Source organism: Myotis yumanensis, unplaced genomic scaffold (genome assembly GCF_028538775.1).
Source record: "Myotis yumanensis isolate MYYU_CA2020_CCGP unplaced genomic scaffold, mMyoYum1.0.hap1 SCAF_2, whole genome shotgun sequence".
Lineage (NCBI taxonomy): Eukaryota > Metazoa > Chordata > Mammalia > Chiroptera > Vespertilionidae > Myotis > Myotis yumanensis.
Window position 1 is genome coordinate 72,043,334 of NW_027223753.1, and position 7,474 is coordinate 72,050,807.

Genomic DNA, 7,474 nt, shown 5'->3' on the forward strand with positions numbered 1-7,474 from the left:
TCTCGGGAAACTGTGGTGATGGAAAGCTCTGACGTGGGTGCTCCCTGAATGAACTTCCCTTACTCCTGTGGAGAATTCCATGTTACATGGATCCAGCATTCATCAGGTGTGGAGATAGCAAGCACAGGCCCTCAAGGAGAATTCTGCTCAATGTCAGGGATTCCCAGAAGAGCCAACTTGGGGCAGGTGGGAATGCCGGGAAGGCTGGAACTGAGCAGCAGCCTCATTCTGGGAGCTGGGGCATACCCTCATTTCTGTTCTTCAAATGAGCAGAAAGCTGAAGGTGCCTTTCAAACGGGAAACAGTGGCCTAATAGTCTCCATCAGAAAGAGAGCAGCTTTTGGGGCAGGATATTGTCTGTGCTGTTGCTCCAACCACACCACCACAAAGTGAGTTTATGTGAGTTTTCAAAACTAAGACAATAGGATTATCTGATGAAGACCTGCCAAGAAGGGTGGGCGCCTGGGAAAGCCCAACACTCTCTAAGGTACCAAAAGTAAAAAATAAAACACCTACATATAGAGCCTATCCTGGTATAATAGGCATCAGGCCTCAGTACAGTCCAAGGAACCACTTCCTTTGCATAAATTGTTTTGAATGCATGAGTAATTCCTGTGTAAGTATGTTCCCCTTTCACCTGGAATGCTAGGTGATCTCTAACCATGTCAAGAGGGTAAGTACAGATACCGCTGTCAGACCTGCCCTGAATCCAGCCATTAATCTGTGCCCATGACTGGAAATCCCCAGCTTTGTAGTAATGAACGTTTTATAGTGCTCAAACGCCATAAACTGGATTGCACCGTAGGGAAAGATTCAAATCATCATTGCACCATTCCCTGTGTACAATCCAAGGTATCCCTCCTTTTGGGGAACAGCACGCAAGGTAGAAAGTACTCCTAAATGTTTGTAATGGTGATTGTGAACTTGTACTTGTAGGGCTCGGCTATAGGGTTAAGCCTCAGACTGACCTGTTGGCAAAGCCACAAACAAGTCCCAGCTTAGAGGGCACAGTCCTCTTAGCATAATTAGGCTTGACCTTATGACCTCCCTAGATCTTATCTGGGAAGCTAATGGGCTGAGGGAGATGTAGCAAGTGCTGCCAAAACAAGTGAAACTCACAAGAACATTGTAACTGTGGTGACCACTACCTTGTTTACCTCTGGCTATAAAATAAAGGCTCAGCTTGCCTCTGAATCTCTCTGTGTGGCCTCAGCCAGGCACAGGAGATCCACCTAGACCAGCCGTGGGCAAACTACGGCCCGAGGGCCGGATCCGGCCCGTTTGAAATGAATAAAACTAAAAAAAAAAAAAAAAAGACCGTACCCTTTTATGTAATGATGTTTACTTTGAATTTATATTAGTTCACACAAACACTCCATCCATGCTTTTGTTCCGGCCCTCCGGTCCAGTTTAAGAACCCATTGTGGCCCTCGAGTCAAAAAGTTTGCCCACCCCTGACCTAGACCCAGCTTATTCTCTCTGTCTGTCATTTCTTCATCCTTTGCTGCCCTCACTCAGGCTTTTGAACCCTTGGCTGAGCTGGCTCAGCACAATACTGGAACTTTTACCAGATCCAAAGGAGCAACTGTTGTTTTAGCACAGCATCCTGCGATACCTCCCGCCAGAAGGAGCACAGCCAGTAGAGAAGTCTCGGTGGACAGTGGCCCTCTGGCTCCTGCCACCTTCGGTATCGCAGGAGGGGGTGGGCCACAGACAGGGCCGCCCGCTGCAGCTATCAGGACAAGGGCCTTGTCTAGAGCTTTAGTCACCAATTTACAATCCAAGGGCTGGGGCCATGGCCACTGGCCGGCACTGACAGGGCACCGATTGTTCGCGCAGGTGGAGCAGAACAACCTGGTTTGGTGAGTCTTTATAAAAATATATACCTTTGCAATTATCACTTTAATCAGGATATAGAACATTCACATCACCCCAAAAACATTTCTTGTTCCCTCACCCCTACCCCAGCCAACCATTAATCTGCTTTCATTATAGATTTTTTGGCCTATTCTAGATTTCATGCAAATTAGAATAAGGCATTATGTTCTCTTTTGTGTCTAGCTTCTCTCACTGGGCATGTTTCTCAGATTCATTCATGTTGTTATGGTATCAGTAGTTTGTTCTCTTTTATTTATGAATAGTATTCTATTCCATAAACATATAACAATTTGCTTATCCACTCATCAGTTGATGGGCATTTGGGTCATTTCCAGTTTGGGGCCCTTGTGCATAGAATAAAGTTGTTGTGAACGTCTGTGTACAAGTGTTTGTGTGGGAATATGTTTTCATTTCTCTTCAGTAAATACCTAGGAGTGGAATTGCTAGACTCTAAGTTTAAGATTTAATTTTATTTTAAAAAATAGGTGCTTCTACTCTAGCTGGTTTGGCCCAGTGGATAGAGCTTCGGACTGAAGGGTCCTGGGTTTGATTCCAGTCAAGGGCACATGCCAGGTTTTGGGTTCGATCCCCAGTACCTGGGTTCGATCCTCCATTGGCTGCATGGAGGCAGCCAATCGATGATTCTCTCAACATTAATGTTTCTACCTCTCTTTCCCTCTCCCTTCCTCTGAAATTAAAAAAAAAAAAATTTTAAATAGGTGCTTCTATTTTGATGCAGCAATTCTCACAATTTAGTCTAATAACTAGTCATGAATGAATATAAAGATCGAGCTGCCTGGATCTTCATCACAACATTGTTTGTACATTTGCTACAATTGAAGGTACAACCACGTGATGAGTACCACATGGCAATTTAAATGGCTATTTCAAGCTCCTAGTTCAGGTTACGGATTTAGCATAAATATCTTCTGAGACTCCTTCATTAAAATAACAATAAAGGAATTACAATGGCACAAACCCACAATAAAGAAGAAAACAAGAAAGGGGCCATCAGCAGAGACAGATTTTAACAAATTTCCCAAGGCTGTCCATGGACAGACTGGGAGATGACTCAGGCCGGAAATGAAAAGGATCCCAGAAAGCAGGCATGCAAATGGAGCTGAAAACCACTGAAGGTCTACATATGCAGCAGCTGACATCTCTGTTTGCCCAATCACCTTCTCTAGGTCAGACATTGGAGGGCTTATTTCTGAAGAGATTATACAGACCACCTGGGAAGAATTAGGGCAGCCAGTATGGACTCTGGAAGTGCGGAGTGGAGCCTTTTGCGTTCCTGCCCTTGGAGACCTTTAAAAAGAAGAACAAACTGGCTTCCTGCCAACTTTCTCTAGCGAGAAGCCTGAGAGTGGACAAACTCTGCCTATCCTCTTCAAACTTCCTATCAGCCTCCTTATTCCCTCAACCTTAAATAAAAATGAAAAACCAAAGTAAACAGACCTGAGAGGAAAGTCCGCAACAGGAAAAAGTAAGGAAAAATGGACCAATAGGCAAAAATGTGATTCTAGAGGAAATAGAGATAATTCATAGAACAGAAGAGATTTATGAAAATAAACAAAAACTTCTAAAAGCCTCGGAGGCAACTGGGAAAATAAGTCACAATGGTAAAACAAGAAAAGGGTGCTATGAAAAAGAAACAATCAGAGAACAAAAAGGAGCTCTTTAGAATGAAAAATGTCAAAATTAATAAGAAGAATAATGTCAAATGATGATGTTAAAGAAATCTCCCAAATATAAATTTTAATATGTTAAAGGAAATGCAAAATATGACAGAAAAGACAAAAGATACAAAGGAGTGATTTAGAGGTTTGAGGTCTAAATAACAGGAATTCTAAAAAAGAGAAGTTAAAACAATGGGAAGCTATAAAATAAAAATAGTAAATAATTTTCTAAGATGAAGAAGGGCATGTGTCTTTGATTGCTAGGGTCCTAGTACAATGAATGAAAAAAGATCTACACCTAGATATAACCACCAAAACTTTCAGAACATCAAGAACAAAGAGTGGATGCTAAAATAGTTCAGAGAAAAAGAAACAAACTCTACTTTGAGGGATTTGATGTTTGGCCTAGGATTTCATATACATTATTAATTGGCTGAAAACAGAATTAAGGCATTTGCAGTCTGAAAGTACTCTAAAATTTACCTCCTATATATTTTACCCTAGGGAGTTACCAAGGATATACTCCAGCAAAATGAGTGTAAACTAAGAAAGAGGAAGCTATCACAGTCTTAAAGTCATTGAAAGCATGAAGGGAAATTGCAATATGGCAACCACGCTGGCAGCCCGAGAGAAAACAAGGGCAGGAAGATAAGGAACTACGGAGAGCTGCAGGGAGAGGTTTCTTGTTTTGGTTTGTTTGGGGGTATAAGAAATATGCCTCTGATTTATCTTCATAGAAAAGAAACAGCATGTGGCCAGGTGGCTGCTGAATTTCCCCAGAGCAAACAGGATGTGGGGGTGGAGAGAGAGAATGGGAGCTGTACATGTATGTGGCTGATAGCACGTCCTAACCTAGGAAGATTCCCCTAGCCCAGTGATGGCGAACCTATGACACGCGTGTCAGAGGTGACACACAAACTCAGTTTTTGGTTGATTTTTCTTTGTTAAATGGCATTTAAATCCTATATAATAAAAGCCTAATATGCAAATTGACTGACTGGTAGAAAGACTGGTCGCTATGACGTGCATTGACCACCAGGGGTAGATGCTCAACTCAGGAGCTGCCCCCTGGTGGTCAGTGTGCTCCCACAGGGGGCACGCCGCTCAGCCAGAAGCCAGGCTCACAGTTGGCAAGCGCAGCAGCGGTAGCACTAAGGAGCAGTGAGCAGGAGGATGGTAAGGATTGAGGGGTCCCTGACTGTGAGAGGGTGCAGGCCGGGCTGAGGGACCTTTCTCCCCCCCATCCCCCAGCCCCCCGCCAGTGCACAAATTTCGTGCACTGGACTTCTAGTATATAAAATAAATATCAAAAATATAAATCTTTGTTTTACTATGGTTACAAATGTCAAAAAATTTCTATATGTGACACGGCACCAGAGTTAAGTTAGGGTTTTTCAAAATGCTGACACACTGAGCTCAAAAGGTTCGCCATTATTGCCTAGCCAGTGTTCAGCAAACTGCGGCTCGCGAGCCACATGCGGCTCTTTGGCCCCTTGAGTGTGGCTCTTCCTAAGCCTTAGGAGTACCCTAATTAAGTTATTAACAATGTACCTATCTATATAGTTTAAGTTTTAAAAATTTGGCTTTCAAAAGAAATTTCAATCGTTGTACTGTTGATATTTGGCTCTGTTGACTAATGAGTTTGCTGACCACTGCTAGACAAAGGGAGGTGTAGGCAATTAGAGAAAGCCCCAGCCCATTTTTTTAAATGACCCACTGGGAGACAGCGAGACCTAGGCAACCTATTAGGAAATAGGTGACCAAATAGCCCTCAGCCAATGAGGACCTGGAGGAGGGTCTAAATAAATAGGCTACGTTCCTTGCCCCATGTGTGATCCTATAAAATGGGCACAAGCTCTCGAGAGTGTTATTAAAAGCCTCATTTTCACCATGCTCCTGTTTCCTAGTCCATCATTTGAAATTTGGACAGGTGAACCATTCCTCACAGGGGAAAAGGTGAAAAGAATCAATAGAAAAACAGTTTGAAAAATAGATTAAAAGCTTGGAAAATATAATATGAGGATATCGCTGAAACCGGTTTGGCTCAGTGGATAGAGCATCGGCCTGCGGACTCAAGGGTCCCAGGTTCGATTCCGGTCAAGGGCATGTACCTGGGTTGCGGGCACATCCCCAGTAGGAGGTGTGCAGGAGGCAGCTGATCGATGTTTCTCTCTCATCGATGTTTCTAACTCTCTGTCCCTCTCCCTTCTTCTCTGTAAAAAATCAATAAAATATATTTTTAAAAAAATAATATGAGGATGAAATAAAGGAAATTGGTGGAATGTAAAAAAAATAAATAAATAAATTATTTGTTCAAGAAACATTCTCTATTGAGTAGGGACATTGGTCCCATAAAGAAATAAAAGTAGCCCTAACTGGTTTGGCTCAGTGGATAGAGCATCGGCCTGCGGACTGAAGGGTCCCGGGTTCGATTCCGGTCAAGGGCATATACCTTGGTTGTGGGCACATCCCCAGTGGGGGTGTGCAGGAGGCAGCTGATTGAGGTTTCTCTCTCTTTGATGTTTCTAATTCTCTATCCCTCTTCCTTCCACTCTGTAAAAAAATCAATAAAATATATATTTAAATAAATAAATAACTAAATAAAAATAAAAAGAAATAAAAGTAATCCTAGTTCACAACTTTGATCTGCTGTGACCTATATTTATATAGCCAAAATAAAAAATAAACATTAATTTCTGGCCTTTAACTCTTACAATCAACCTTACACAAACATAAATAACAATGAGGATTTCAGAACAAAATGTAAAAGTATGGATCAGGCTGACGGAAGTTGGGAGGTGGAAGGGAAAAGAAGTGAAGGGAAGGGTGGGAGTGGCCGGTCCTTCCCTTACAGGGTGAGGAGTAAGGAGATACCATCTATGGTAGGGGGGACAGGAAATGGGGGTTTAATTGTATTATTTGAGGTTGAAGAGGAGACCAGGGAAAGCTCTGAGAATAGTGATTTAACTACTATATTTAGGAAAGTTGTGGGAGGAGGTGGGAGTGGAATAGAAATGAGCGAACTCCACTATCACAATAGAAAGTCAACAGAAAGACTAAAGTTGCTAAATTAATAAATAGCATCTTATTTAGAAGTATGGAGGTAATCACCAAATGAATTCTAAACAGAAATGCTTTTTTAAAAATGCTTAAAATTTGCCTCAGGGGAATAGGACTATGGGTGGAGAAGGGTAGGGCATATTATTTGTTTTTCATTATTGGACATTTGGTATTATTTAATTTAAATCATTTGCATACATTACTAATTAAAATATTTAATGAGAAATTTCTGAGGTAAGGCTGTGTGGAACATTTGACATGCAAAAAGTTAGAGGGCTATACATCAAATTGGTGTTAGAAGTTGTCTCTGGGTCTTTGGATAACAGATTGTTTCATTTCTTTATAAGTTATACATATTCCATAGTAATCTATTTTTTTACTTTTATAATTAACAAAATAACTTTTAAAGAGTAGCTCTTAAGTTTCCCCTGGGGCACAGGCAAACTGTCTCCAAGGGGAATACTCACGGTGGTTATGCCTGATTTGAAGTGTCCACCTCACCCCATTCCCATCCACCATTCAAAGACTCAGACAGGCAACTGGCCCAGGACAGTCCCATCTGATGTCATGGTCAGGAACCCTTGGATTTCTGCACAGATTCACAAATATTTATGAAAACCTGTCTAACTACAGCATCAGCCTTCTCCATGCCAGTGCCAACAGTTAGTAGCCCTCCACAATCCCCACAAGTTCCAGGACCCTCACAAACATGTGATTTGAGTCAGATGAGTGGGCACCCATCTATTGGGCCCAAATAAAATTGGATAGGGAGTAACCTTAACCTCTGGTCCAAATGTCTCTAGTCTTTAAACCAAACTCATTCATGTCTAGTGAAATAGAGTGGGCACTTCACTATA

The 7,474-nt window shown here is 42.0% G+C and overlaps 1 pseudogene; it reads right to left on the bottom strand.

The window, feature by feature from the left end:
• Window positions 1-309: 309 nt before the first annotated feature.
• Window positions 310-825, bottom strand: LOC139002447 (solute carrier family 25 member 16 pseudogene; annotated as a pseudogene).
• Between the last annotated feature and the right edge of the window lie 6,649 nt (window positions 826-7,474).